The sequence below is a fragment of the Mesoplodon bidens genome, assembly GCF_964165515.1.
Source record: "Mesoplodon bidens genome assembly, contig: HAP1_SCAFFOLD_297, whole genome shotgun sequence".
Lineage (NCBI taxonomy): Eukaryota > Metazoa > Chordata > Mammalia > Artiodactyla > Ziphiidae > Mesoplodon > Mesoplodon bidens.
In genome coordinates this window covers 169408-197313 of record NW_027671184.1, presented here as the reverse complement: position 1 = coordinate 197313, position 27906 = coordinate 169408, and the positions used below count along the sequence as shown (strand labels likewise).

Sequence of the window (27906 nt, the reverse complement as noted above, 5' to 3'; positions counted from 1 at the left end):
ACGGGAGAGGTCACAACAGTGAGAGGCCCGCGTACCGCAAAACAGAACAAAACAAAAACAACCTCCCAATTAGCATGAGATAGTGACTCAAATCCAAAATATATTTTGCTTCATCTTTTACTCTATACAAATTATCACAATTTTATTGCTTACTCAGCGTCTTTGAATTTTGTTAGTTTTATAAAATATAAAGTTTCAAAAACCTTAAAACCTTTTATTTGGAATCATGCCATGACAATAAATAAATTGCTATTACCTAGAGGCCTAAACAGTTGAGTTTTTCCCCCTAACCCTTTTTCTGTAGACCAACATATTTCAGTAATATCATAGATTTGGAAAGAAAAGTTATTTTAAATTAGAGTAAAATTAGAGTTTCTGTTTGTTAACATTTAGGGTACCCTTTAAATACAGAATTGTAGAAAGACAGGAAGGATGTTTAACTGCCCTTTATTGCGTGATGTGATAATACATAGTGGTTTGGTGGCAAATGACAGAATATCTCACTGGGACAGACATAAATTCTGGAATTCACTGAGCAACAGTGAATTTCATTGTGATGTTAGGAATATGCCCTAATATCTTAATTCACTGGGTAAATTATTTAAGTTAGTGAATTCTAAGATTTTTCTCTTTGTTCTCTTGCTGAGTAACAAATAGTTGTATTTTTCTTCATGGATAGTTGAAAAAAGAATGTGAATAGCTCCTTAAAAGTTTTTATATTGATTACCTATTGAAATAATATTTTGGATATATTGGGATATTGGGATATCCAACATTGGGATAAATAAAATATATTCAAATTAATTTTGCTTATTTTTACTTTTAAAAAATGTGGCTATTAGATAATTTAAAATTACATATGTGGCTTGCATTTACGGCTCATGGTATACATATATATTTTTTTGCCCACGCCACGTGGCATATGGGATCTTAGTTCCGGGACCAGGGATTGAACCCATTCCCCCTACAGTGGAAGCATGGAGTCTTAACTACTGGACCTCCAGGGAAGTCCCGTGTTAGCGTATTTTTGTTCAGTGCTGATCTGGAAGAACAGTACTAGTGTAATTTTCTTCCCTTGTAAGTAATTTGATTTTTGTTTGTCTGGATACCTTTTTTTTCTTTAATACTTTTTAAAAAATACTGAAAAATATGGTATTAGCACTGGTCATTCTGGGCCACACCTTATGGTTGTTTTTTTTTCTTGATATTTATTTTTATTGTGGTAAAAATACATAACATTAAACTTACCATCTTAACCATTTTCAAATGTACAGTTCATTAGTGTTAAAATCTCTAGAACTTTTTCTTCTTGCAAAACAAACTCTGTACCCATTAAACACGAATTCCCCTTTTCCCCTCCCACTCATACCTTATGTTTTAAATATAATTTGGTTAAGAAATTATAGCCAACTAATAACGGAAAGCTTGCAGGTTATCTACTAGTCATATGTTTTTTCCTGTTAGCAAACAGGCAAATAAGTGTTTTAGTGCAGTTCTTTTTTCCCTGCCATTTCTGATTTTAGAGCGCAGTTCACACTAAGAAGCAAAAAATGTGTGCAAATTGTCCAGAAGGCATTTTTTTCAATGATTGTTAGTGTGTTTGGTGTTCCCATCTGCTGATGTGGCTGCTCTAGGTCAGTGTGCCCTGATCCACACCTCTGGGCAGCCTGGGCACACAGGCAGGATGCTTTAGCTAGGCTGCAGATAGCAAGTTTGCTCTCCCTCTAGTCTAACTGGGGTTATTAGTGAGGTGCATTTCAAAGAGAGGAAAAAACAAAATTTCAGTTGTCTTAAGTTTAATTTTCCTTTTACCTGATGAGGCATTTCTATTTTAAGTGCACCAAGGAAGATCAGCTTTTCCTAGGAACGTGGCATTGATGCCTCTCCTGAAATGAAAACTCCCCTTTTCATTTGCGGATTATTGACCTTAAGTTTAGGTCTTTGTATATGTGTGCTCTTGATTTCTAATGCTACAGTTAGCTCTGCACTGCTTTCCGGATGATTCCTTTTAATGTCACAGCTCCCCCCAGAATGGCATTTCCAATAGAACACTGTCATCTTTAACACTTTAACCCTGAGGCCATTAGTGCTCTTCTCTTGCTAGGATCAAATCTCCGTGGATTTCATTGTCCCCACATCCCCCACCTGACTGCTCCCAGGTACCGGAAACTCAGCGTGTCCCACATTGAACTCAACCTGTACCACTCCAGACACCAAACCTGCTTCTCCTGGTTCTTTATTCATGATTTGGGCAAGCCATCCATCCATCAATGTGAACATCTTTCCCTTTTCTAATTTCACCTAATGTATAATAAATGTATAATGTCTAGTGTATAAAAAATATATTTTACTAAGGTTCAACAGTAAATGACAAATTCTTTGAGATGGCTGCATCTGCTTATGGCAACTAGGCACCTCCCCTCTCTATAAATTATGCACGTGGAAAATAGGGCTAGTAAGTGCTAGACATAAATAATTGATAATTAAGCTTTCCTAAATGATGAATCGCACTGTTGTATCACTGCAGATGGCTGCCGTGTGTGTTTTCGTTTTGATGGGTAACTTTCAAGGGGTCCTCAGTGATTGCTTTGGTTTTGGCTGCTGTTACTCTCAAATAATGTTTTCCTGCTTGTTATTTAATTAAAGAATTGCCTCACTTTGTGGCGAGTGATTTTATCCACATTGTTTTGTTTAATACATGTTTCTAGACTAAAGCAGCTCCATGTGTAGAAAATCCAAAAAATGAACATTTGGTTCCATTTTTCTGTTAGAACTTTCTTCTCTGTCTTCCTTGCTGTGGCTTCTTCACAGGCTGAAATTGCTGAATCTCATTTTTTTAAGAGTTTGCTGTATACCTTAAACATTGAAACATTTACCTGAGCCGATAACACATAAAGAAGACTTTTGCCGATTCATAAGTTCTTTGTATTAATCTAAGAACTTGGGTATATGAGAGCATCAATAAAGTATGTTATGGTAGGAGTCGTTCACTTTGAACAGCTTGCCTTTGTGGGAGAATTAGATTATAGAAATGTGGCTTAAGAAGCATTTTTTTTTTTTTTGCTGGAAGGGGTGTGGTGAAAAGGGAACCCTCCTGCACTGTTGGTAGGAATGTAAATTGGTACAGCCACTATGGAGAACAGTATGGAGGTTCCTTATAAAACTAAAAATAGAACTACCATATGACCCATCAACCCCACTACTGGGCATATACCCAGAGAAGACCGTAATTCAGAAAGAGACATGTACTGCAATGTTCATTGCAGCACTATTTACAATAGCCAGGACATGGAACCAAACTAAATGTCCATCAACAGATGAATGGATAAAGAAGATGTGGCACATATATACAATGGAATATTACTCAGCCATAAAAATAAATGAAATTGAGTGATTTGTAGTGACGTGGATAGACCTAGGGTATGTCATACAGAGTGAAGTAAGTCAGAAAGAAAAAAAAATACTGTATGCTAACGCATATATATGGAATCTAAAATAAATGGTACTGATGAACCTAGTTGCAGGGCAGGAATAAAGAGATAGGCATAGAGAATGGACTTGCGGACTTGGGGTGAGAGTAGCATTGACGTATATACACTACTGAATGTAAAATAGTTGGCTGGTGGGAAGCAGCAGCATAGCACAGGGAGATCAGCTCGGTGCCTTGTGATGACCTAGAGGGGTGGGATAGGGAGGGTGGGAGGGAGGCTCAAGAGGGAGGGGATATGGGGAAATGTATGCGTATGTCTGATTCGCATTGTTGTGCAACAGAAACTAACAGTATTGTGAAGCAATTATACTCCAATAAAGATCTATTTTTTAAAAAAAAGCATTTTTTTAATTGAAGTATAGTTCATTTACAAAGTGTTCATTTCTGCTGTACAGCAAAGTGACTCAGTTATACATATACATACATTCTTTTTTCTATTCTTTTCCACTATGGTTTATCACAGGATATTGAATATAGTCCCCTTTGCTATGCAGTAGGCCCTTGTTGTTTATCCATTCTATGAGAAGCGTTCGTTTAATCATCAGATTTGGAAAGTGTTCCCACATGGAATGTGCAGTGTTACCCAAGCCTCCCTTGGTGACTTAGTGCCATCACGTCCTGGCACGGTTCTTCCTTCTATCTGGATAAGGCAGATGGGGATTCTGACCCTGACTGCTGATTGCATCTGGTTAGTGTAGAGTTGAAAATATCCCTGCCTCCTGGCTGGTCAAGGTGGGGCAAAGAGAGCCTGTGTGACTGATGTCCCTGTAACCTTGGCCATTAGCACTGCTAATGAATTTGAGACTAGGGTTTGTGTATGTGTCTATATCTTTCATAGCACTAAACCTGTCCAATTAAACTACATAATCTATGTGGTAGTTGGTAGGTAAAGCCTGGGGCAGTATTATTTAAATTTGAATTTTCCTATTAAACAATCATTTTGAAACAAATATGAAAAACAAAGAGCCTTCATTGTAGAGGGTTATGGAGGTATACACATAGGTAGGTAGGTGCTGAGACTTCTGTGTATAGGTATGAGCTGGCTTATGAAAAATCTAGGTAAAGAAACATATGTGTGTATGCATGCTGATACCTGCATATAAGATTCCTGAATAGGTGGAGAACAAAGAATAACAGCTTCCAGTGTAAGGAAAAAAAGTCAGGAACAAAACACATATATATATGTTCATTAACATCTATCTATCTATCTATCTATCTATCTATATATATATATATATATATATATATATATAACATAGATATGTTCATACATTATATGTTCAGGTGCATTGTTGGGCCTTCTGGTCTTTTGCTTCATGGTATCATAGGCAGATCATGGTAAAGATTCAATTAAGAATGTCACAAGGAATATGGTGATCTATTTTATATTTGGTATCTTGGGTTCTCGCTGCTATGATTTTGCTTATTTTGTGCCATTATCCCCAATCAAGAGAAGAAAATTTTCCTAGGGTTAGAAATTGCTCTAATTGTTTGTTGAAGGGTTAACCATTTTTTTTTCCGCATCAGCTTTTTCACTTGGCTTAGTTTGACTGGTTTCTGTTTGATTTTTCTGTCTCTCGCCCTCTAGGAAGCTATTTTGCCAGCCACTTCATTATGGGAGGAGAGAAGTTTGATTCAATTCATCCTGAAGGCTACCTGCGATCTGAAATTACTGGGAAACAGACGAGTTGCAGTATGATTGTAATCCATTTACATCCATGCGGGGCTAAGTGGCCCAAGTCAAATGGTCTTGTCAAAATAAGTTTGTAATTGCTGGTTCAGCAGTGTTTGTAGTTTGGTCTGAGTTGAGAGGGGCCTTGGGAGCCAGACTGCAGCCTCTTTGATGGATCAGGGTCTCCTGGCACTAGAGGCCGCCCCGTGGAAAAGTACAGAGTCTGCCTGAGGGCGAGGACAGCTCACAAAACCCAGCTCTCCTAGGGATCTGAAGCTCTGCCTAAATGCCACCTCTGCAGACTGCCCTTGCCCAGCCCCTATCTGGCCCTCACCTCGCTTTTCGTTCCTCTTCATGGCACTTCATACCATATAAGCGTTTATTTCTCTGTCTCCTCCTGTTTATTATCTGCCTTCCCCATCAGAAGGTACATTTCACAGGGCAAGGGCTGTCCTACTGCTGCATCCCAGCACCCAGGACAAAACCTGGGACATTATGATAAGCCCTTAATAAAGATCTGTTGAATGAATGACTCAAAAAGTTCCCCTTGATATCTGATCTGCTATCAGACTGTCTCTCTCTCCATTCATTCAACTCATTCCATAAATGTTTATGGAGCATTTTCTCTGCACCCAGCCTGAGGCTTTGTAATAATAGCTTGCATATGGCAATTGAGTGGCTGCTGTGTGCTAAGGAAGGCCCTAGAGACTTCTCAGGCATTATTCCTAATCTTCACAAAGACCCACCTGACAGAGGATTTATTATCAATCCCATTTTGTAAGTGAGAGAAGTGAGGTTGCAAGAAAACTGAGTTTCCGAGAGGTGAACAGCGGTAATAGCCTTATATGAAGTGCATACTATGTTCTGGGCCCTGTTCGAAGTGCTTTACAGAAAGTTTTCCCAAAGTCACATAACTAGATCTGCCTAGCCAGAGATCCATAATCTTTCCACTGCTTCTCATGCTTCAAAATATCCTGCCTTTCTCCAGAAACTCCTAGTTTAGTGGGGCAGACAAAACATAGGAACAGGAAATGTTTCAGTAGCACACAAGGCCCGAAGGGATGGGATTCTGTAGGAATAGGGAGTGTGGTAGGGGAGTGGCAAGGGCAGATGCTTCGGTGCTGGTGTGGAGAACAAGGCCTTGGAGGATGGCTGGGTGTTCACGAGGCGGGTGGGAAAGGGGCTTCCTGGGAGTGAGGTGCAGAGCACAGGCCTGAAAGCATTCACGTTTCTGTTGAATCAGCTACCATTTACTGAGAAACTACCGTGGACCAGGTACCGTGATAGGCGCTGGGGATACAAAGCTGAAATGAGCATGGTTTGTTCCTCCCCTGGAACAAATGAGGAAGCCAGTCTGGCGGGAGTGGACCTTTCCTGATGTCGAAACAAGATTGGAAAGGTAGGTGGGGACTCCATTACCTCGAGACGTTTTCCACTCTCTCCTGTAGGCTCTGGGGAATACTGAAAGTTTTTAGACAGATATGTGCCCTGGAGAAATTATCTGTTTGTTTGTTTGTTTGTTTTTTAGGAAGGTTAATCTGGTGACTCTTCCATCTGGAGCTTTAATTAAAAAACGTTGTTGTTGTTGTTGTTGGTTTTCATTGTTTTCTTCCTTTCTATCTGGGGTGACAATCCTCCCCTTCAACACCTTCTAATTCTGAGTCCAATAGTACTTTAGAAAATACCAAGTCCTTTCTGCTTCAGATTCACTTATGACAGCTCACCCTTATCAAATGTCTGTTCTCTGATTTTGCTGCTACTACCATAGCCATTAGAGTGGAAAGATTTTTTTTTTCTGATTGAGCCCGATAAGTACTCTTCCTCATTCACCGAGAGTCAGCTTATGCCTGGAAAATGCCCTTTCTTCTCACATGGACTTGCTGTTTGCGTCCATTTCTTCCTCCCTTTTTTCTTTCCTCTGGTGTCAGAATAGATTATGTACTTTAAAAAAGTGTAGTTGTTTTTTATTTTACCTTTTCAGGCCATAAAGATTATTTTATTTATTTATTTTTGGCTGCTTTGGGTCTTTGTTGCTGTGCGTGGCTTTCTCTAGTTGCGGTGAGCAGGGGCTGCTCTTCGTTGTGGTGCGTGTGCTTCTCATTGCGGTGGCTTCTCTTGTTGCAGAGCACGGGCTCTAGGCACGTGGGCTTCAGTAGTTGTGGCTCGTGGGCTCTAGAGTGCAGGCTCAGTAGTTGTGGTGCACAGGCTTAGCTGCTCTGCAGCATGTGGGATCTTCCCGGACCAGGGCTCGAACCCGTGTCCCCTGCATTGGCAGGCGGATTCTTAACCACTGCACCACCAGAGACGTCCCAAAGATGATTTTAAAACAATGGAACACTCATTTAGGTTCATTTTGAGGTTTATGCCAGCTAACAAACCTTCGCAAAGTTTAACCGCCTTGTTTACACTTCTCTGTGAGCCTGTGAATGACTGAGCTCTTCCAGGAGCACCGGAGAGCAGACTTGACCTTCACTTGCAGGCTGTCTCCCAAAGGAGCATCAACACTGGCCATTTTGTTGTTGTTTTTATGAAGTAGTCATTAACTGTGCTTCATGTTGTACAGAGCAAATGTTTTCAAAGAGCATCATGATTTCATGTTAAGAAAGCAAATCAGGGTCACTTCAAAGAGGGAGGTAGAAGCAGAGAAAACAGAAGAAATGTAGCACATTTCCCTTTACTTTCCCCCTTTCTTAGTTAATAATAATAATAGCTAACATTTATTGAACACTTACTGTTTGCCAGGCCTGGTTGTTCTAAGCTCTCCGTACATGTTCTCTCTCTGTGTTCTCACCCTAACGAGTAGGGTCCTGATTTGACAGATGAAGAACAAAGAGACACAAAGAATTAAAACAAAGATCGCAAAGCCTGGAAGTGACTAAATCGGGATTTGATCCCAGCAGTCCAGCTCCAGAGCCTGGGGTCCTCTGCCCTTTCCTGCTGGTCAGGTCAGGTGCACTCAGGACCCCTGCGCATGTCCTGTCTGTGAAGCTGTCTAAGTAGATCATCAAGTGAGGTTTGTGAGATATGGAGAGACAACCATCCAAAAGTAGCCAGCATGGCCATGACATGTTCTCCTGAGTGTCTCTTGACAGAGTCCATATCTGGTGTGTAATTCCACCTGCCGACCTGACCTGGGGAGTCCGCCGTTACCACACGTCAGCTTGTTTAGGGGAAGGCCCATCGATTGAAGGTTGACTGGTCGCTTGAGTTCTGCAGAGCTGACCTCTACTCTCTAGTAACGTATCTCGGTGTTGGTAAATGGGCGTCAGGTTGCAGAGGAAAGTGAACAGCCTTATAAAGCCATCCAGCAGCTTCAGGCAGGAACAGCACCTCTTTCCAGAGAGATGGGGACAAAATATGTTGAAATAAATTATTAGATTAAATTATAAATGCCATAGACTTCCTGGCTTCTGGGTCTTGTTTTTCCTGTCATTTCTGAATGATCAGACCAAGATGAGTACCATTCAGTTCTCGCTCAGCCTGTAGTTTTTACTGGAGTTGATCTCCCACTTAGGAAAATCCATCAAAGTCAAATGTATTATCAAGTCTTCAGGTCAGATTTAAAGAACCAGATATATATAGAAGGATGTACATATAGAAGGATGGTTGAAGAGAGGTTGGAATCAAGATTGGAAGTTTTATATACCTTAAACTCTTTGCAACCTTGGCAAGTCTATCACTCAGGCTCTCAAATTACCTACTTGTAAAGTGGAGGCAGTTCTGACTTTATAGGAATGTCATGCTTGAAAAATGCATTTCAACTGCTGGATGCAATGAAGTATGGAGCAAGGTTAGCTGCACTCACTAGGCTTTCAGGTTGGTTATTTCTGCAGTTACTGATGGTTCTGGGTGGAGAGAATACCCACTGTTTTTTAAGCAACTGTCTTAAGTAGTGAACAGGGCTTCTGAAGGCCTTTCTGCCCTGCCCTGGTCCCTATATAGAGGAGATAAGATGGTTGTGTTTGTACATCACAGTTGAGTAAAGGCCATTCGTCCTCTTCTTAGGTGGCAGAAGAGCTGGTGCTGATTTTTTTGGTTCTTTATTGCATTAGATCTTATTTTGTTGAGGTAAATTACTGCTAAAACTCTAAATTATTTGGAGGCTTAGTGACCTTAGGATTGTCAGATATCAAGTGTTCTCTTGACTCTCCCAGAGTTCAGATCTCTCCTGTCATCTGAGAGGAAGCAGCTGAGTTTTCGTTGGGCCCCTAATACTCCACATCCTCTTGGGTGTTTTGTCGTTTCTTCCTCACGCTCCCTACAGCCAGGCTGCACAGCTAGTGTTGAGAACCAAGGCACACACAGGTGGGCTTTCCTTCTTCCTCTCATAGAGATGTACCCCCAAGTTGTGCTTAAATCCAGTTGCCATAAACTGAACGCTTTTATTCACATATGGGCAGGGAGAGCAAGTTAGTTAAAGGAACTTGGCAATATATCCATTTATGAAGCAGGATTTTACACATATAGAGCTTTGTGTAAGCCATGGTGCCGTTTATTCATTCAGTAAATACCTGTGAGTCATATATTGTGCTCGCAACTGGGAATGCAAAGGTGAGAAGGATTTGGCTCCTTCCCCGAGGAGCTCTGACAGAGTGGGGTGGGCAGATTGCCCCTGACTGTGAGGGATCGTGGTAAGTTCTCCGAGAGAGACAGGGCCAGAGTAACCTGAAAGCGCAGGGGAGTGGGGATGCCCTCCACCCAGGGAACTGGCTCTGAGAGGAGTCCTGGAACCTGGAGGGATGAGCAGGACTTCCCGGGTGGAGACTGGGAAGGTCATTAAGGCAGAATTCACAAGCACTGCGAGAAAGCACAAAGATGCAGAAGGGCACATCGGGCTTCCAGAATGGCAAGAAGTCTGTAAGGACTGGATCGTGAGGGATGTTGGTGGGAGATGAGGTTGGAAATACAAACTGGGCCCGTGTTCGAAGGGCTGTGAATATTGTACTGAGAAGCTTATACTCTTCTATGGCAGTAGAGAAGGTCATAGTCATGAGTGGCTTTGCCATTGACTAGCTTTGTGGTGTAGGTTAAGGTATTGGCCATCACTGAGCTTCTGTTTCCCCATCTATAAAAATACCCATCTTGGGGCTTCCCTGGTGGTGCAGTGGTTGAGAGTCCGCCTGCCAATGCAGGGGACACGGGTTCATGCCCCAGTCCAGGAAGATCCCACATGCCGTGGAGCAGCTAGGCCCGTGAGCCATGGCCGCTGAGCCTGTGTGTCCGGAGCCTGTGCTCCACAATGGGAGAGGCCACAACAGTGAGAGGCCCATATACCGAAAAAAAAAAAAAGAAATGTTGGGAATTCCCCGGTGGTGCTGTTGTTAGGACTCCATGCTCTCACTGCTGCAGGCCTGGGTTCAATCCCTGGTCAGGGAACTAAGATCCCATAAGCCACACGGTGCAGCCAAAAAATTTAAAATTTAAAAAAAAAGAATGTTAAAAAATATCCATCTTGCTGGAATATTTTCAGAATTCAAATAATGACAACTATTGTGATTTGATTTCCATTTTAGAAAGTTAGCTCTTTAAATCAACTCACAGTGTAGAGTGAATCAGAAAGGAAGGAGATTAAGGAGACCAGTTAAGAGGTCGTAGTTTTAGTTAAGAATGAAAACTACCTGAACTAGGATAGCAGCATTAAAAAATAAGGATGGTGCAGATTCAAAAGTTGTGGGCAGTGTGAGTTGAGGGAAGGGGAGAAGTTAGGGCAGAGGACACGGAGGAGCAGCCCCTAGGGTCAGCTACCACTTAAATGGGATCCTCTGCACGGGTTTTGTCTGCAGGTTGGTTTGTGCCCAGGCCCCAGTGTAACCAGACCGGTTGGTCACAAGTACCCCAGTATCTACTGCCTTGGAGCCTGTATTCATCTGCCCAGGCTGCCGTAACAAAATACCACAGGCTGGGTGGCTTAAACAACACATACTCACTTCTCACAATTCCGGAGGCTAAGAACTCCAAGATCAAGGTGCCGGCAGACTGGGTTGCTGGTGAAGGCCCTCTTCCTGGCTTGCAATGACTGCCTTCTTACTGTGTCCTCACATGGCAGAAAGAGACTGGGAGTTCCCTGGTTGCCTAGTGGTTAGGATTCCCGGATTTCACTACCATGGCCCGGGTTCAGCCCCTGGTTGGGGAACTGAAATCCTGCAAGCCTCACTGTGTGGCCAAAAAGAAAAAAAAAGAGAGAGACTGATATCTCTACTTCTGTTCTTATAAAGCCACTAATCCCATCTGGAGGGGCCCACCCTTATGACCTTATCTAACCCTAATTATCTCTCAAAAGCCCCATCTCCAAATATAGTCACATTGGAAGTTGGGCTTCAACGTATGAATGGGGGAGGGGGACATGAGTCCATAGCACAATGTAAAGTCCATGGAAGGAGTGGGCCTCTTTTCCGAGTGAGTGTGTGTGTGTGTGTGTATGTATTAGATTGGATTTTTTGCCTTTTGTCTGCTATCTTCTTTCCTTCTTCCTTCCTTTATAATTGTACTACACCTGATTTTGTTTTGGGCATTCAGTTTGGCAATATTTAGTAAATTTTCAGCTGTGGCCCAGCTATTTCACTTCTCTGAGTGTCCATGTAAAGGAAAAACATACTCCTGTGTGTTTCCTCTGCTCTCAGTATTCTACTACAATGCTGATTCAATTTTTAAAAATTAATTAATTAATTAATTAATTTTTATTTATTTTAGTTTTGGCTGCGTTGGGTCTTTGTTAGCTCTGTGCCGGCTTTCTCTAGTTGTGGCGAGCAGGGGTTACTCTTCATTGTGGTGCACAGACTTCTCCTTGCAGTGGCTTCTCTTGTTGTGGAGCATGGGCTCTAGGTGTGCAGGCTTCAGTCATTGTGGCATGTGGGCTCAGTAGTTGTGGTGCACTGGCTTAGTTGCTCCATGGCATGTGGGATCTTCCCAAACCAGGGCTCAAACCCGTGTCCCCTACATTGGCAGGTAGTTTTTTATTTTTTAAAATTTATATTTATTTATTTATTTATTTATTTACTTTCTGCGGTACGCAGGCTTCTCACTGTTGTGGCCTCTCCCATCACGGAGCACAGGCTCTGGACACGCAGGCTCAGCGGCCATGGCTCACGGGCCCAGCCACTCCGCGGCATGGGGGATCTTCCCGGACCTGGGCAGGAACCCGTGTCCCCTGCATTGGCAGGTGGACTCCCAACCACTGCACCACCAGGGAAGCCCTTGCAGGCAGTTTTTAACCACTGTGCCACCAGGGAAGTCCCCTGATTCACTTTTTTTTTCCCAATTTACTTTTAATTTATTTATTTATTTATTTATTTATTTTTGGCTGCATTGGGTCTTTGTTGCTGCATGCAGTTCTCTCTAGTTTTGGTGAGCAGGGGCTACTCTTCATTGCAGTGCACAGGCTTCTCACTGTGGTCGCTTCTCTTGTTGCAGAGCACAGGCTCTAGGCACACGGGCTTCAGTAGTTGTGGCACACTGGCTCAGTAGTTGTGGCTTACTGGCTCTAGAGCACAGGCTCAGTAGTTGTGGCACAAGGGCTTAGTTGCTCCACGGCATGTGGGATCTTCCCAGACCAGGTTTCAAACTCATGTCCCCTGCATTGGCAGGCAGATTCTCAACCACTGGGCCACCAGGGAAGTCCCTCCTGATTCACTTTTGACACTGGATGTGTGTGGGTTTTCCTCACATCAGGCAGGAATTGTTAAATAAATTATAGTGTATCTATACTATGAACTGGTATTCAGCCAAAAATAAAGTACAGCTGTATCCACTGAGGTGCAAATATATCTATGACCACATCGTTTACCAAAAATAAAAGCAAGTTCCTATATATAATGTAGAGTCTGGATTCATTTCTTTATTTTATTTTTTTAATATTTCTTTATTTATTTGGTTGCACTGGGTCTTAGTTTCTGCCGGCAGGCTCCTTAGTTATGGCTCACTGGCTCCTTAGCTGTGGCATGTGAACTCTTAGTTGCGGCATGCACGTGGGAGATAATTCCATGACCAGGGATCGAACCCGGGCCCCTTGCATTGGGAGCTCAAAATCTTAACCACCGCACCACCAGGGAAGTCCCTGGTTTCATTTCTGATAAAAATAACAGTGTATAAAAATATATGTATACATTTATGTTGATATTTACAGGTGCATAAAAATACATGAGCACAATGCATTTTAACCTGTGATGGGGTAACTCTTGGGGGTGCATCTGGGAGGGGAGGTACTTCCTTCATATTCTTCTATGTTGTTTGAATTTTCCCCATTGAACATGTTTTCACTTTTCAATTAAAAGCATTTAATTTTTTTCTAAAAATAGAGAAGGGATTACTGCTGAGCACAGGAAGGAAATAAAATATATAGAGGAGAATATATAGAGGTAGGAAAAGTAAGGAAATTCATAGAATAATGGTTTTATTTTTTTTTAATGAACTGCAAGAAGGGTGTGTTCTGCTGAGTGGTTACAGGCTTGTGGAAAATGAGAAAAACATCAGAATAAACATGGAGAGGGATGGAGTGTCAGGCTTTGGGTGTCAGGCTGTGATGGTTCAGCTTTAGAAAAGTCAGATTAGGTGTGGATGTGACCTGCTTTTAACAAGCTGAGAGTAAAAGAAAACACAGATTATAAAAGAACTAAACTAGGGAATAAATATTCATACTTTTAATTTTTTTATTTTATTTATTTATTTATTTTTGGCTGTGTTGGGTCTTCGTTGCTGTGTGCAGGCTTTCTGTAGTTGATACGAGCGGGGGCTATTCTTCATTGCAGTGCAGGTTCTTCTCCTTGCGGTGGCTTCTCTTGTTGAGGAGCATGAGCTCTAGGCACACGGGCTTCAATAGTTGTGGCACTCGAGGTCCAGAATACAGGCTCAGTAGTTGTGGTGCACAGGCTTAGTTGCTCTGCCGCATGTGGGATCTCCCTGGACCAGGGCTCAAACCCGTGTTCCCTGCATTGGCAGGCAGATTCTTAACCACTGTGCCACCAGGGAAACCCGAATATGCATACTGTTTAAATGCTTTAAGGTTTTACAGACAGCTTTACGTAAGGATTTTTTAAAACAGCATTTTTATAATACATGTCTTCCTACTTCTGGGCTCTCCCCAGAGGTGACCACGCTGCTCATTTCAATAAGTGATCTTCTCGATCTTTTACTTTCAGTTTTTTAAAAAAATTGTGACAAAATACACATAACATAAATGGTATCATCTTAACCGTTTTAAGTATGTAGTTCAGTACATTGACATTGTTTTACACGCAGTCTCCAGAACTCTTTTCATCTTGCAAAACTGAAACTCTGTCCCCATTAAATACTAACTCCTCCTTTTCCTCTCCCCCTAGCCCCTGGCAACCACCATTCTACTTTCTGTCTCTAGGAATTTGACTACTCCAGTACCTCATCTAAGTGGGTTCTTACAGTATTTGTCTTTTTTTTTTTTTTTTTTTTTTTATTTTTTTTTTTTTTTATTTTTTATTTTTTTTTATTTTTTTTTCAGTATTTGTCTTTTTGTGACTGGTTTATTTCACTGAGCATAATGACTTCAGGGTTCATCCATGTTGTAGCCTGTGTCAGAATTTCCTTCCTTTTGAAGGCTGAATAATATTCTATTGTATGGCTAGAGCACATTTTGTTTTTCCATTTATCTGTCCGTGGACACTTGGGTTGCTTCCACTTCTTGGCTGTTATGAATAATGCTGCTACGAACATGAGTATTACATTCAGTTTTTAAGGCACACGTGCACACCAGTATTGGCCTAGGGAAGAAATGACCATTCAGTTTTAGGAACTTATTTTAATGAAGTTATTGTAGGTCTTCAATTTTGTAATTTAACTTGTTTTTATATACTCCCCCCCCCAAGAAAATATCCTTCTATCTATGTTAACTTTTAGTTCTTAATAAAGATGAAGAAATCATTTCAAATACCTTCTTCTAGGGAAAGTTGCTTCCTGACACTTAGTGAATAAATATCAAATACATAAACCAAGACTATTTTGCAGTGTACAGATAACGTCCTAGTCATTTTCCCAAATACCGAGAGAATATAACCAAATTGTAGATTTTATTCAAGAGTTAGTTTCAACTGTCTCTTGACTCCAGAGATAACATGAGAAACAGGAGAAAGCTGGTTACTTTTACATGCAGAGTAGGATAGATTATTTTTTAGGTAAATGAAAGCATAAAATATGAGACTTAACAGTATGTGTAACGTTAGCGCCACCTTTGGATAGTAAGTTATAACATAAAAGAGACAACTTTGGAAGCTAGTTGGTTGGGTCCAAGCGTTTGCTACTTGGCACTAAGAAAAGGATTTTTAGTGGCTTCTGTCTTAGTTTTCCACCCTGAAAATTCTGTTTTATGGAGATGGGTTTCTGTAGTAGATGGATCATGGGATGGACAGGGGTCCCATTGGTATGACAGAGACCAGCGAGTCACACTATCCAGGGCAGCTACACTTCATGCTGAGGTCCCAGTGATGAGAGGGTGTGCCCCCAAAGAAGTCAAATCAGCTGATAGGACTGCTCCTGCCATATGTTCCTTTTTTTTTTTTTTGCGGTACGCGGGCCTCTCACTGTCGTGGCCTCTCCCATTGCGGAGCACAGGCTCCGGATGCGCAGGCTCAGCGGCCATGGCTCACGGGCCCAGCCGCTCCACATGTGGGATCCTCCTGGACCGGGGCACGAACCCGCCTCCCCTGCATTGGCAGGCGGACTCTCAACCACTGCGCCACCAGGGAAGACCCCCCCCTTTTTTTTAAATTACCTTTTCTGGAAACAAAACCCAACTGCTTTTAATTTACTTTCTATCGTTGTTTTTTTTTTCTTTTCACTTTTGTCTTGTAAATTGTGAAATATTTATATGGAAGTATAGAAAGCACATATCTACAGGTAAAGAAACTGCAAACAAACACCCTTGGACTCGCCACCCAGATCAAGAAATGGAATATCGCCAGCACCTTAGAAGTTCACCCTATGCCTGACCCTGGTCACATCTGCATTGCTTTGTTAAATAAAAGCTTTATTGAGATATAATTCACCATTTGTTTCTCCATGGTAGAGTTACCATCTTTCCCTTTGTAGTTGATAAGTACCTTTGGGAGGATAGTTTGAAACTGCTGCCTAGATTTCTTTTTTTTTTAAATGCTCACTGTATTCTTTTTTTGTTTGTTTTAATATTTATTTATTTTATTTATTTATTTGGCTGTGCTGCGTCTTAGTTGTGACATGCGAACTCTTAGCTGTGGCATGCATGTGGGATCTAGTTCCTGGACCAGGGATCGAACCTGGGCCCCCTACATTGGGAGCATGGAGTCTTAACCACTGTGCCACCAGGGAAGTCCCAGATTTCTTTTTTTTTTAATTGCTCCTTTCTTAACTAACAGGATGCTGCATATTAGATCTACTGCATTGCTTAGGGATATAAGACAGGGATCATGGTTCTGTCTGTCTGGTGTGTAGGCTTCAGGGTATAGTTTTATGGATTAGAGCTATAGAAAGGGGTTGTAATGTAGCCTGAAATTATGAGAGTAAGCAAAAAAAATTATCTGGAGAAGAAACTTTGCTGGAGATGATGAGGAATAAGAACAGTGTTTAGTAGTTGTTGACCTAGTGGGTTACCTTCCCTATATAAGAATTTCAAAATCAATTTGGATTATAAAATTATGCACTGGGAGAAGAAAGGAGAGGAGGAGAAGGAAACAGTTTCTTCTCCGTTCTTATCATAATTTGGTTTCTGTCCTAGTTGAGAAGATAGTTTTCTTCGGTAATCATGAGGCCATGCCCACGTTGATCTCCCCCCCATTACACAAATCGTTGATTGATTGACTCATTCAGTCATTCTTCATATGGGTTCATTTGACTGAACCCCTATCATCCTCCAGGCTCATGTTCAACACTAGAGATACAAAGATAAAATGAAACCCCTGCCTGAAGGAACATACTTTATAACCAGGACATACGCACGAGTTGGAGGAGGGTCCGAAGAGCAAAGGCACAGAAGCATCTAACCAAGTTCACAGCTCTGAACTACAGATGATTCAATAAAATTAAAGTGTAGGGTCCAGAGGGTGCAGGGGAGACACAGCAAGAGATAAGGCTGTGGATCCCGGCCTAGACCAAGGGGCCTTGTGTGCCTTCCTGCAAACTTTGGACGTTTATCCTATAGGCATGGGGAACCATTCATGTGGTATAAACTGGGAGTCATTTAATATACATTTTGAAAGATCACTCCGATGACAATGTAGAAAATCAATTAAGAGATGATTATTTTTACTGTGGGAACATAAAGCAGAGCCCGTTGTCCAGATGAGATCTGATGAGATGTGATCTCAGGTTGCAGTCAGAATAAAGAAGTGGGCCCTGATCCGTGAGGCAGAATCAGTGTTTGTGACCAACATTGGAGGCAGAGTCTAGGCTTTGGTACTCAGAGTGTATCTCCCGGGCCCTCCCAAAGGATACAGCCAGCTCATGGGTTTCCCTGCTTTATGTGGCAGACCCATTCTAGTGTGCCGGCTCCTCTAAACCTTTTGGTCTTTGCTTCTAAAGACTTCTGTGCCAGTTCTGGAATCGCTTAGTGTGGGCCATTGCTCGTCCAAGCTCCTAAGAGGCCCCCTCCCCCAGCAGCTGTGAGACCCAGGCCTTCGCCAGCGTGTTAATTTTGAGTCATGAGAGGATGTCCTCGTATCAGCAGCTCCTCCTCATTCTGCTTTATAGGCCACACCCATGACCAGCACCCTCAGGACCCACACATCCTTCCAGCTCCTGCCAACACGTGTGTCAGCCCGGTCCCCTGGGATGTTTGCAATAATACCCCCTCCTCTCTTAGCCGGCCCAGCTGGCCCCAAGTGAGTGATGCAGCCAGGAGGAAGATGGGGGCAGTCCATTGTAGGGCAAGCGGTGTCCTGTAAGAGGCTTGTCTTGTTCGAGACTGCTGCCATGGTCTTCAAGCAAGGGGGATTCCTCTGTTTTCCAAGGAGAGGGAGTTGGCCACTTTGAGGGCCCAGAGAATCTGGGGTTCACAGTTCTCAAGTAAATAGATACAGACATCCCATCTCAGGCCTTAGAGTTCACCCTTTCCATCAGGGCCCTGACTTTGACATAGGAGACTTGCCTGGACTGAGTTCAGCCTTCTTAGAGCTGCCACCCCTAAACATCAGGTCCTGAGCCTGAGGGAGGTAAGTGTCTTTAGGCTGGCTGACTGTCATACTCAGCTTCAAGTTGCTGGTTGTTGTATCCGAGGCTGTCTTTTTCTGTTTTCACTGGGCAGACGGCTCTTAACAACAGCCACCCAGTTCCACAGTCCTTCTCGTGACCATTTCTTCTGCACCTCCTGTACCAGAGAAGTTAAACCAGTCAGCACATCCCCAGCCACAGGTCGCACTACTACAACACTCCAGGGGCCGTCACCCCACTGATGAGTCCATGTTGCCATCTGGCTGGTAAGCGACCCACCCTCAGAATTCCACTTGCTGAGTCCACTTCCATAGGCAACTTCTGATGCCACCTGGTCTAAGGCAGACTCTGGAAGCAAACCTGTGCTAGAGACTTTTGTGAAAACTCTTTACTGAAGAAGTGCTCTTTGGAGAAGGGGCATAACGGAAGCCAGATGGGGCAGGGGAGCAAAACTAGGCAGCAGTGTGGTCTTGGCACAGACTTGTTCCAGCCTGGTCCTTTGGGAAAGCTCTGGAGTACAGCTTGCACCACAGAATCCCCCCATCTCGAGGACAGGGGGCTGGCCTTTTGTACTCCTCACTGTGCTGTCGTGAATATTCCATTGGGTTGGCCAAAAAGCTCGTTCGGTTTTAAGTGAAACGAGACAGTTTTCATTTCACGAAGGACTTTATTGATCAACGAACGTACTCACTACCCAAGCAAACGCAGCATTCTGTGTATTTTGTTCAGCATGTGTATGCATATTCCTAGGAGTATGCCCGCAGCTGGCATTGCTGGGCACACAGTATACTGGACAAGATACTGCCAAATGGTTTTCCAAAGCAACTATACCAATTTTACTCCTGTCAGGAGTGTTTGGAGTCCCCAGCACCTAGTATTTTCCATCTTTTTCATCATAGCCATTCTGGTGGGAGTGCAGAATTAACTTCCATTTTCCTGATGACCCATGAGGTTGATCACCTTGACATATATTTACTGGCGATTTGGATCCCTCCTTTGCGAAGTGTCACTTCAAATCTCTTCTCTTAGCTGAGCTGCTTTTCCTTTATTAGTAAGGAAATAATAAGAAAAACATGAGCCCTTTCTCAGATAAATATATTGCAAATATCTTCTCCTAGTCTCTGCTTGCTTTTCACTCTCTCTTTTTATTTTGTTTTTATTTTTGTATTCAGTATGTCGGTTTGCTTGTTTTTGCTTAAAACAAACTTTTGGTAAATCTTGGCCAGAGGTAAAAATGTGAGAAGTTCTATTTAACAACCGTAATTTATTAGTTTTCAAATGCTGCTCTAACAAATTGTTATAAACTTAGTAGCTTAAAAGAACATGAATTTATTTTCTTATAGTTCTAGAGGTCTAAAATTAAGGTGTTGGCAGGACCTTCTGGAGGCTTTAGAAGAGAATCCATTTCCTTTAATTTTCCTTTCCTAGAGATTTCCTGCATTCCTTGACACATGGTCCCTTCCTCTGTCTTCAAAGTACATCACTCTAGCCTCAGGTACCATCTTCACAACTCCTTTTTACTCTCTCTTTTTAAAAATAATTTATTTATGGAGTTCCCTGACGGATCAGTGGTTAGGACTCAGTGCTTTCACTGCCGTGGCCAAGGTTCAATCCCTGGTTGGGGAGCTGAGATCCCACAAGCCACACAGTGTAGCCAAAAATAAAAAATAAATAAGAATTAATTTATTTTTATTGAGATATAATTGACATAGAACATTGTGTTAGTGTGAGGTGTACAATGTGTTGATTTGATAGATTTATATATTGCAATATGATTACCACCAATGTGTTAGCTAACACCAGCATCAGGGCCCGTAATTATTATTTCTTTTTGTGGTGAGAACATTTAAGATCTAGTCTCTTAGCAACTTTGAAGCTTATGCCTTTTCACTCTCTTCCCAGTATCTTTAGTTGAACAGAAGTTCTAAATGTAATATAGTCCAATTTATCTGTTTTTTGCTTATATGGTAGCACTTTTTGTATCCTATTTAAGAAATCTTTCAAATACCCAAATCATGAAGATGCTCTGGTTTTCCTCTAATAGCTTTGTTTAACCTTTCACACTTAGGCTTGTCCTCCATCTGGAATTGATTTTGGGGTGTGCTGTGAAGTAGGGGCCAAGGTTCTTTTCCTCCTTTTCCTTTTGTTTAAATTGACCCAGCACCGACCGTGGAAAAGACCATCCATCCTTTCTCATGGCACTGCAGGATCGCCTTTGTCATAAATCAAGTGACAGTAACTAGTTTCTCCAGTGAAGAATCCACTCATGTCCAACCTGGGGGTGGGGGACAGAGGGGAAAGGGTTGAAAGTCTGACGGCCAGGTTCCAGGAGATGAGCGGGGAAGGGGCTGTGTGGTCTCAGCAAGCCTCCGTGTGGAGACCTTGAGTTAGCCCTGTGTTTTCAAAGAGCTCCCTTGCCCTTGGCTGTGCCCTGTGTCCCTGGGATTGTCAAATCCTCTGATTGGTAAACGCCTTCTCTTAGAGAGAGGACAGGTGGCCTCCTGGCCACGTGGCATCTGGGAAAAGATCTCAGAGTCGAAATGCTCTTCATTCAGACCTTCCCAGTCTCCTCTTTCAAACCTCAGTGTACCCCACTTTTAGGACGACCTGTTGCCTCCAATTCCTAAGCCTTTCTGGGACTCTGGGCATAAATATGTTTCTGCCATTTCGAATTTCAGCCTTTTTCTGTTCTCCTAAATCAGTTTCTACTTGTCTGTGTGTGATACAGCTTCCAATTGTTTATTTCCTCTCCTATTCTCTCTGTTCTTGTGGTTTTACACTTTTTTTCTTCTTTTTCAAGCCCTTTGCTGTCATTTCAGTGGGAATTCAGAAGGGAACAGAAGTCAGTACAAGTACTGAATCTGTTGTGGGCACTGGGAGGCCTATCCTAAACTTTTGCCTTCATTTCTTCAAATTTTCAAATCTGTGCTGATGGGAGCTGGGAAGCACTGTTTGACTTTAAATTCCCTAACATTTCTTCAAACTACATCTCAAAATTTTTTATAAATTTATTTATTTTTTATTTTTGTTTTTGGCTGCATTGGATCTTTATTGCTGCATGCGGGCTTTCTCTAATTACAGCGAGAGGGAGCTACTCTTTGTTGCAGTGTGTAGGCTTCTCATGGCGATGGCTTCTCTTGTTGCAGAGCAAGGGCTCTAGGCGCACGGGCTTCAGTTGTTGTGGCATGCGGGCTCAGTAGTTGTGGCGCTCGAGCTCTAGAGCACAGGCTCAGTAGTTGTGGCGCACGGGCTTAGTTGCTCCACGGCATGTTGTATCTTCCCGGGCCAGGGCTTGAACCTGCGTCCCCTGCATTGGCAGGTGATTCTTAACCACTGCGCCACGAGGGAAGCCCCATACATCTCAAAATTTGATAGATAACCCCTTATATATCTAATATGAAATATAAGATATAATATAAAATTATTTATTACATAGAGTAGAAAGGGAATGTGTAAACAATATAATTGGGGCTTTGAAATTACAGGGCAAGGATTTTCTATGTAAAAATTTTAAATTAAAAAAAAGCTGTAATGTGACCTTGTGTTGTGCTAGAAGGTAATTTGCAATTTCCCTCAGTCTCGATTTGCCAGGGAGCTCGTCATTGTCCCTTGTTTTGCATTTATACGTTCTTTGTACTCTGCTTCATGTTAGCCTGAAGTTGCGTAGGAAGCTCTTGAGTGATTCTTAAAGAATTCAGTAAAAGTTCAGTATTTTGCTAGGCACAAAATAACTCACTGTGTGGTCAAGCCAAATCTGATAGGCTGGAAGAACATTCTACTGGAACTCAAGCTTTTTAGCTTAACAGAATTTTCTTATTAATGTATATTCTATTTCAGCTACAGTAATTTTTGTTTTCTTTTAATACCAAAAGCTCAACCAAACCAGAAGGAAATCTGGTTGTGTCTTGTACCATATGACCATGGAAGAAGGAACCCGGATATTTCATAGAGAGGCACTTTAAAATAAGAGGTCTTTGTCTTTGGATGGAGAAGAGCTGCTTCCCAGCTCACGAGGACACGTCCTGCTCCCTGTAGAGCTTGTGATGTCATCCATGCCACAGTGAATGGTGCTGCCCTTCGCACACACCAGCCCCTGTGTTCTCCCCTCCAGATGTACACGAGAGGCTCCTAGGGCAGCTGAACATATGGTGATCTGTGCAGAGTTCAGTGAGGCCTTTGGCTATTTTATTTAAGCATGTAAAGAATGTGTCTTGTCATTCTGGAAAGGACAAAACTGTGGGGATGGGAAACAGATGAATGGTTGCTAAGCACTGGGGGTGCAGGGCAGGGTTGGCTGCAGAAGGGAATGAAGGAACACTGTGGGGGAATGGAGTGTGCTGTACCTTGATTACAATGGTGGTTACAGAGCTGTATGCATTTGTCAAAATTCATAGAACTGTACACTAAAATGGGTGAATTTTGCTGGATGTAAAATACACCTCGATAAACCTGACTTAAAAAAAAAGGAATGTCTTGGAAAGAAGGAGTGGTTCACAGACATGCCAGTGCTCTCTGTGGCCTGGTGTCCATGTGGCCCAGGGAGCCCCTGCTTATGGCCATGTACCAACAAGAGGCAGTGGACGTGTGCCCAAGATGCCATGTGTGCACGTAGCAGTGGGGTGGGGCAGGGGGCGGGTCAGCATTGCTTCTGCATCAGCAGCCCTCAGCCAGAGGGGTTAATCCTAGTACCCCAGCAGCAGGGAAAAACTATAATGGAAAAGAATATTAAAAAATGATTGTCTATTTGCGTAAAACGGAGTCACTTTGCTGTACAGAGATTGGCACAGCATTGTAAATCAACTACACTTCAATAAAAAGGTAAGAAAATAAAAACCAAAAAACACATGGCGATCTGTTTTTTAGTTATTTTGTGAGAATTAATTGTGCCAACCTGCCATTTAGGGCAAATATCCACAATCCAGATGGTCACCATGGGCACATGCTGTGCTCTTCTGAAGACCTTATTCATATATTCATTCTACACATACCTATTTTTATCTTTTATGTGTGCTGGTCTAATCACTCTGGGTGATACAAAGATATCTCTAACCTAGACTTTGCCCTCAAGTTTATAATCTCGCAGGAAGCTCAGACACTATATACACACAAGGAGGGAAGTGATAAATGAAGTGTAGACAGAACTTCCAGAAGCTCTGACAAAGGAACCTTGCTTTGTGACATAAGTTTTGCTGACTTGGAAAGTGCCACTAAATGCTTGAACTTTTGGTTTGTTGTTTAAGGCTGTGTTTCTTAACAAACCAGAGCACAAGAATTGCTGCAGTTTTCAACAGTGAAACGAAAACATCTGTGTTGTAGGAAGTCCCTCGACATTTCTTTGAAACCTACTGAAACTAAGTGTGCACACTCTCACCTCTGTTTCCTGTTGTCAAGGTCCACCCCAGCTTATGGGAAACTATATGTATTGGAGTTGCATTTCAAAGAAAAATTTGGTTAACTTTTTTCAGCTTTTAAAGAGATGCATAATGGCCTTAAATTGTAATGAAAGTGTTTTTACAAAAGTCTATAAAAGTCAAAGACGTCTGGGTCAAATAGCCTGGTTACATGTAAATAGCATCCCTGAGCAACACACATATTCCACTCAACTAAAATAGTAGCCCTGACTATTACAGAAATGAATCAGACATATGCTTTATCTTTAGAAGACAGCTCTGACAAAGCAAGCTTTGTGGTAAAGCTTGCTATAATTATAGAATAGAATGTAGTCCCATATTTTCCATTTATTAAAATTTTAAATGCTTTTAACACCAAAGGTGCATATCCTCTGTTAATCCATACTGTTAGATATTTTTAAAAGAAAGAAGGGGAGAGGACTTCCCTGGGGGTCCAGTGGGTAAGACTCCGTGCCTCCACTGCAGAGGTCATGGGTTCGACCCCCTGGTCCGGGAACTAAGATCCCCGCAAGATGCGTGGCGTGGCAAAAAAAAAAAGAGGGAGAGTTATCTCAGGCACTTAATGGAAGTAATGAAATTAATAAGTACTAGTGGGTAACATTTACAGTCTACAAAGCTGCTTCATAGTTCACAGTTCAGCTGTTGTCTCCCAGCCCCAAACCACCCTCTAACCTGGGCTGGGTAATTCTGGGGCAGGGACTCTTCGGCCAGGTTTCTCCACTTCCAGGCTCTGCCGATGGAGGGCGCCAGAGGGTCTGCAGGGCTGGAGGAAGAGAAAGGGTGGTACCCAGAGACCAGAGTCCCACCCCCAGGGGCCTCTAGGCTGATAGCCCCCACCTCTCCCCTTGATTCCCTCAGCCCCAGGGGTTGTAGCCCCTTCCTGAGGTGACACTGTGTCAGCTCAGTGTCCCCTTTTTGTGTTTTGGTTCTCTGGTGCCTGTTTAACCAGTTCGATTAAATTCTCTGTTAAAATACCTGGGGTGGTTTGTTTTCCTGACTGGACTAATACAACCTTTATTTTTATTTATTTATTGTCTTCATTGGGTCTTCGTTGCAGTGCGGGCTTTCTCTAGTTGTGGCGAGCAGGGGCTACTCTTCATTGTGGTGTGCGGGCTTCTCACTGCGGTGGCTTCTCTTTGTTGCGGAGCATGGGCTCTAGGCCTCCGGGCTTCAGTAGTTGTGCCGGGAGGGCTCAGAGGTTGTGGCTTGAGGGCTTAGTTGCTCCGTGGCATGTGGGATCTTCCCGGACCAGGGCTTGAACCCGTTTCCCCTTGCAGGCAGATTCTTAACCACTTTGCCACCAGGGAAGTCCCTAATACAACCTTTAATCTCACAAATTATAAGGTAGCTATTATCAAGCACATTTTACTGGTGAGGAAATAGAGACTTAGTAGGGTACAGCAATTTGTGTAAAATTGCACAACCACTAATACAAGGGCCAAGACCTACACCTTCCACTTTGGGATCCTTTGCTCTTCATTTCCTCTCAGCACTTCTCTTGCTGAACTTTTTTTTTAATACTTTACAGAAGAATTGCAAAGGTAGTAGGGAATTCCCGTATGCCCTCCACCCAGCTATCTCTGATGTTAACGTCTTACACAACCATGGAGCATTTATCCAAACTAAAAGTTAGCATAGGTACATTACTATTTTTCAAAACTACAGATTTTATTAGTACTACACCGGTGTTTCCACTAATGTCTTTTTTTCATCCCGGTTACCTTTGGTTGTCATGTCTCCTTCATTTCTTCCAATCTTTAACAGTTTCTCAGTTTTTCCTTGTTTTTCATGACCGTGACAGTTTTGAGATGTACTAGTTAGATATTTTGTAGAACTCTCATCAATTTGGGTTTTCTGATGTTTTCTTGTGATTAGACTAAGGTTATGGATTTGCAGAAAGAATACCACAGAGGTTAAGTGCACTTATTACATCATATCAGAGGCATATAACAGTTCATGACATACTCCCAGTGATGGCAACCTTGATCACTTAGTGAAGGTGGTGTCTGTCAGGTTTACCCACTACGAATCTTTCCTTTTCCATAATTTATTTGTTTAGAAGCCAGTCACTAAATCCTCTTGCTGAACTTTTGACTTCCCACTTAATCCTGGGGCTGTGCTTTCTTGGTGGGTTATTAAGTAGTGCTTAAAGAATCTTTGAATTGGCCAGACTGAGCATTATAAACCCAGGAGCAAGACTGTGTTAGGAGATATGACCATGTATTGCTCCTTGGGAAATTATTATCTGTTGTGCCATCTTTGTTTTGCACTACGTTTAAACTTGGAACTTGGCTCTTTTTAGTCTCAGAAAGCTTATGGTTAAGGCTAGGACACCTGCTTTTTTCTTGATGAACTGGAATCACTTCTGACAAGCCTGGAAAGATGATCAGAAGCCCAGGGTCTTAATAGCATGCAGGAAATCAGTAAAAAGAGGAAGAGCCATAAAGAAGTGTTTGCTGAGAATAGGAAAATTGGAGGTGTTGAAGGATGTGGTTAAAGGAGTGAAGATTTATGAGGATGGACTGAGAGGTGATAGGTGATTGGTGGAGGGACACAGAGATGTCAGGTAGGAGGTCAAGAAAGGGATGAGGATGGAACACAGGATGCGAGAGAAGCCAGTGACGTGAATCAGCCTTGGGATTGGACTCTGTGCATGATATATTGTAAATAATTATATTTTGTCTCTGAGATTCACCATCTAGAACATCAGAGTTATACTTCTAGCTCTAGATTTCATTACAGACAGACTTTAAGTGAGCTTAGACTTTAATATATTTAATATATATTTAATATGTGAGCCTAAGAAATTAGTTCAGTTGGTTTATATAACCTTGGCTACTCACTGCTGTTTTTTAAATTTATTTTGGCTGCGTTGGGTCTTTGTTGCTGCACGTGGGCTTCCTCTAGTTGCGGCGAGCGGGGCCTACTCTTCATTGCGGTGCACAGGCTTCTCATTGCTGTGGCTTCTATTGTTGCAGAGCACAGGCTCTAGGCATGCAGGCTTCAGCAGTTGTGGCGTGCGGGCTCAGTAGTTGTGGCTCACGGGTTCTAGAGTGCAGGCTCAGTAGTTGTGGCACAGAGGCTTAGCTCTTCCCTGACATGTGGGATCTTCCCAGACCAGGGCTCAAACCTGTGTGCCCCGTACAGGCAGGCGGATTCTTGACCAGTCCTACGCACTGCTATTAAGGAGTGAGTGAAAAATAATCAGAGCTCTCAAGACTTTTGGAAGCTTAGCAGGGCAAAGTGAAACAGATTGTTACCTTGTTAAATTAGCTGCAAATTACAGATTTTTTTAAATTAAATATTTATTTATTTATTTTTGGCTGTGTTGGGTCTTAGTTGTGGCATGCAGAATCTTTCATTGAGGCATGTGGGCTTCTCTCTAGTTGTGGCGCATTGGCTCTGGAGTTGTGGTGTGCTGGCTTAGTTGCCCTGCAGCATGTGGAATCCTAGTTCCCTGACCAGGGATCGAACACCCGTCCCCTGAAATGGAAGGCAGGCTCTTAACCACTGGACCACCAGGGAAGACCCTACAGAGCTTAATATTAACAATTTAGAAATTAAAACTATCATACATATGCTGTAGGGTTTTTTTTGGTTTATAAACAGGAGTAATTTTTTTATTTTTATTTTCTTTTTATATATTTATTTTTTGACTGTGTTGAGTCTTTTTTTTTACATCTTTATTGGAGTATAATTGCTTAACAATGGTGTGTTAGGGCTTCCCTGGTGGCACAGTGGTTGAGAGTCCGCCTGCCGATGCAGGGGACACGGGTTCGTGCCCCAGTCTGGGAAGATCCCACATGCGGCGGAGCGGCTGGACCTGTGAGCCATGGCCGCTGAGCCTGCGTATCCGGAGCCTGTGCTCCACAAAGGGAGTGGCCACAACAGTGAGAGGCCTGCATACCGCAAAAAAAAATACAATGGTGTGTTAGTTTCTGCTGTATAACTTATAGGTTTTTATTTTACGCTATTTTGTTCCAATTATATGGGGTTTCCAAATCTCATGATGAGCTAAGCAAAATAAAATCTCATTAGGGTGTTTGAATTACTAATGGCCTTCTTTCTGGGCCTAGGGCTGTATCTGAAAATAGGTAGCTTAGCCAAAGAAACTGACCTTACCTGGGCTTAGAATTCTGTATTTGATTGGCTTATAAACTTAACTGTTTCTGTATTTCATACTATTCTTT

At 42.4% G+C, this 27906-nt stretch overlaps 1 pseudogene across 1 annotated transcript in view; it reads left to right on the top strand.

The window, feature by feature from the left end:
- Positions 1-27906, top strand: part of LOC308611712 (E3 ubiquitin ligase RNF157-like) — a 71481-nt pseudogene that overhangs the window by 8350 nt on the left and 35225 nt on the right. The window contains exon 6 of the transcript in view: positions 5079-5183. The product of the transcript in view is annotated as an E3 ubiquitin ligase RNF157-like (transcript). The remainder of the gene's footprint in view (positions 1-5078; positions 5184-27906) is intronic.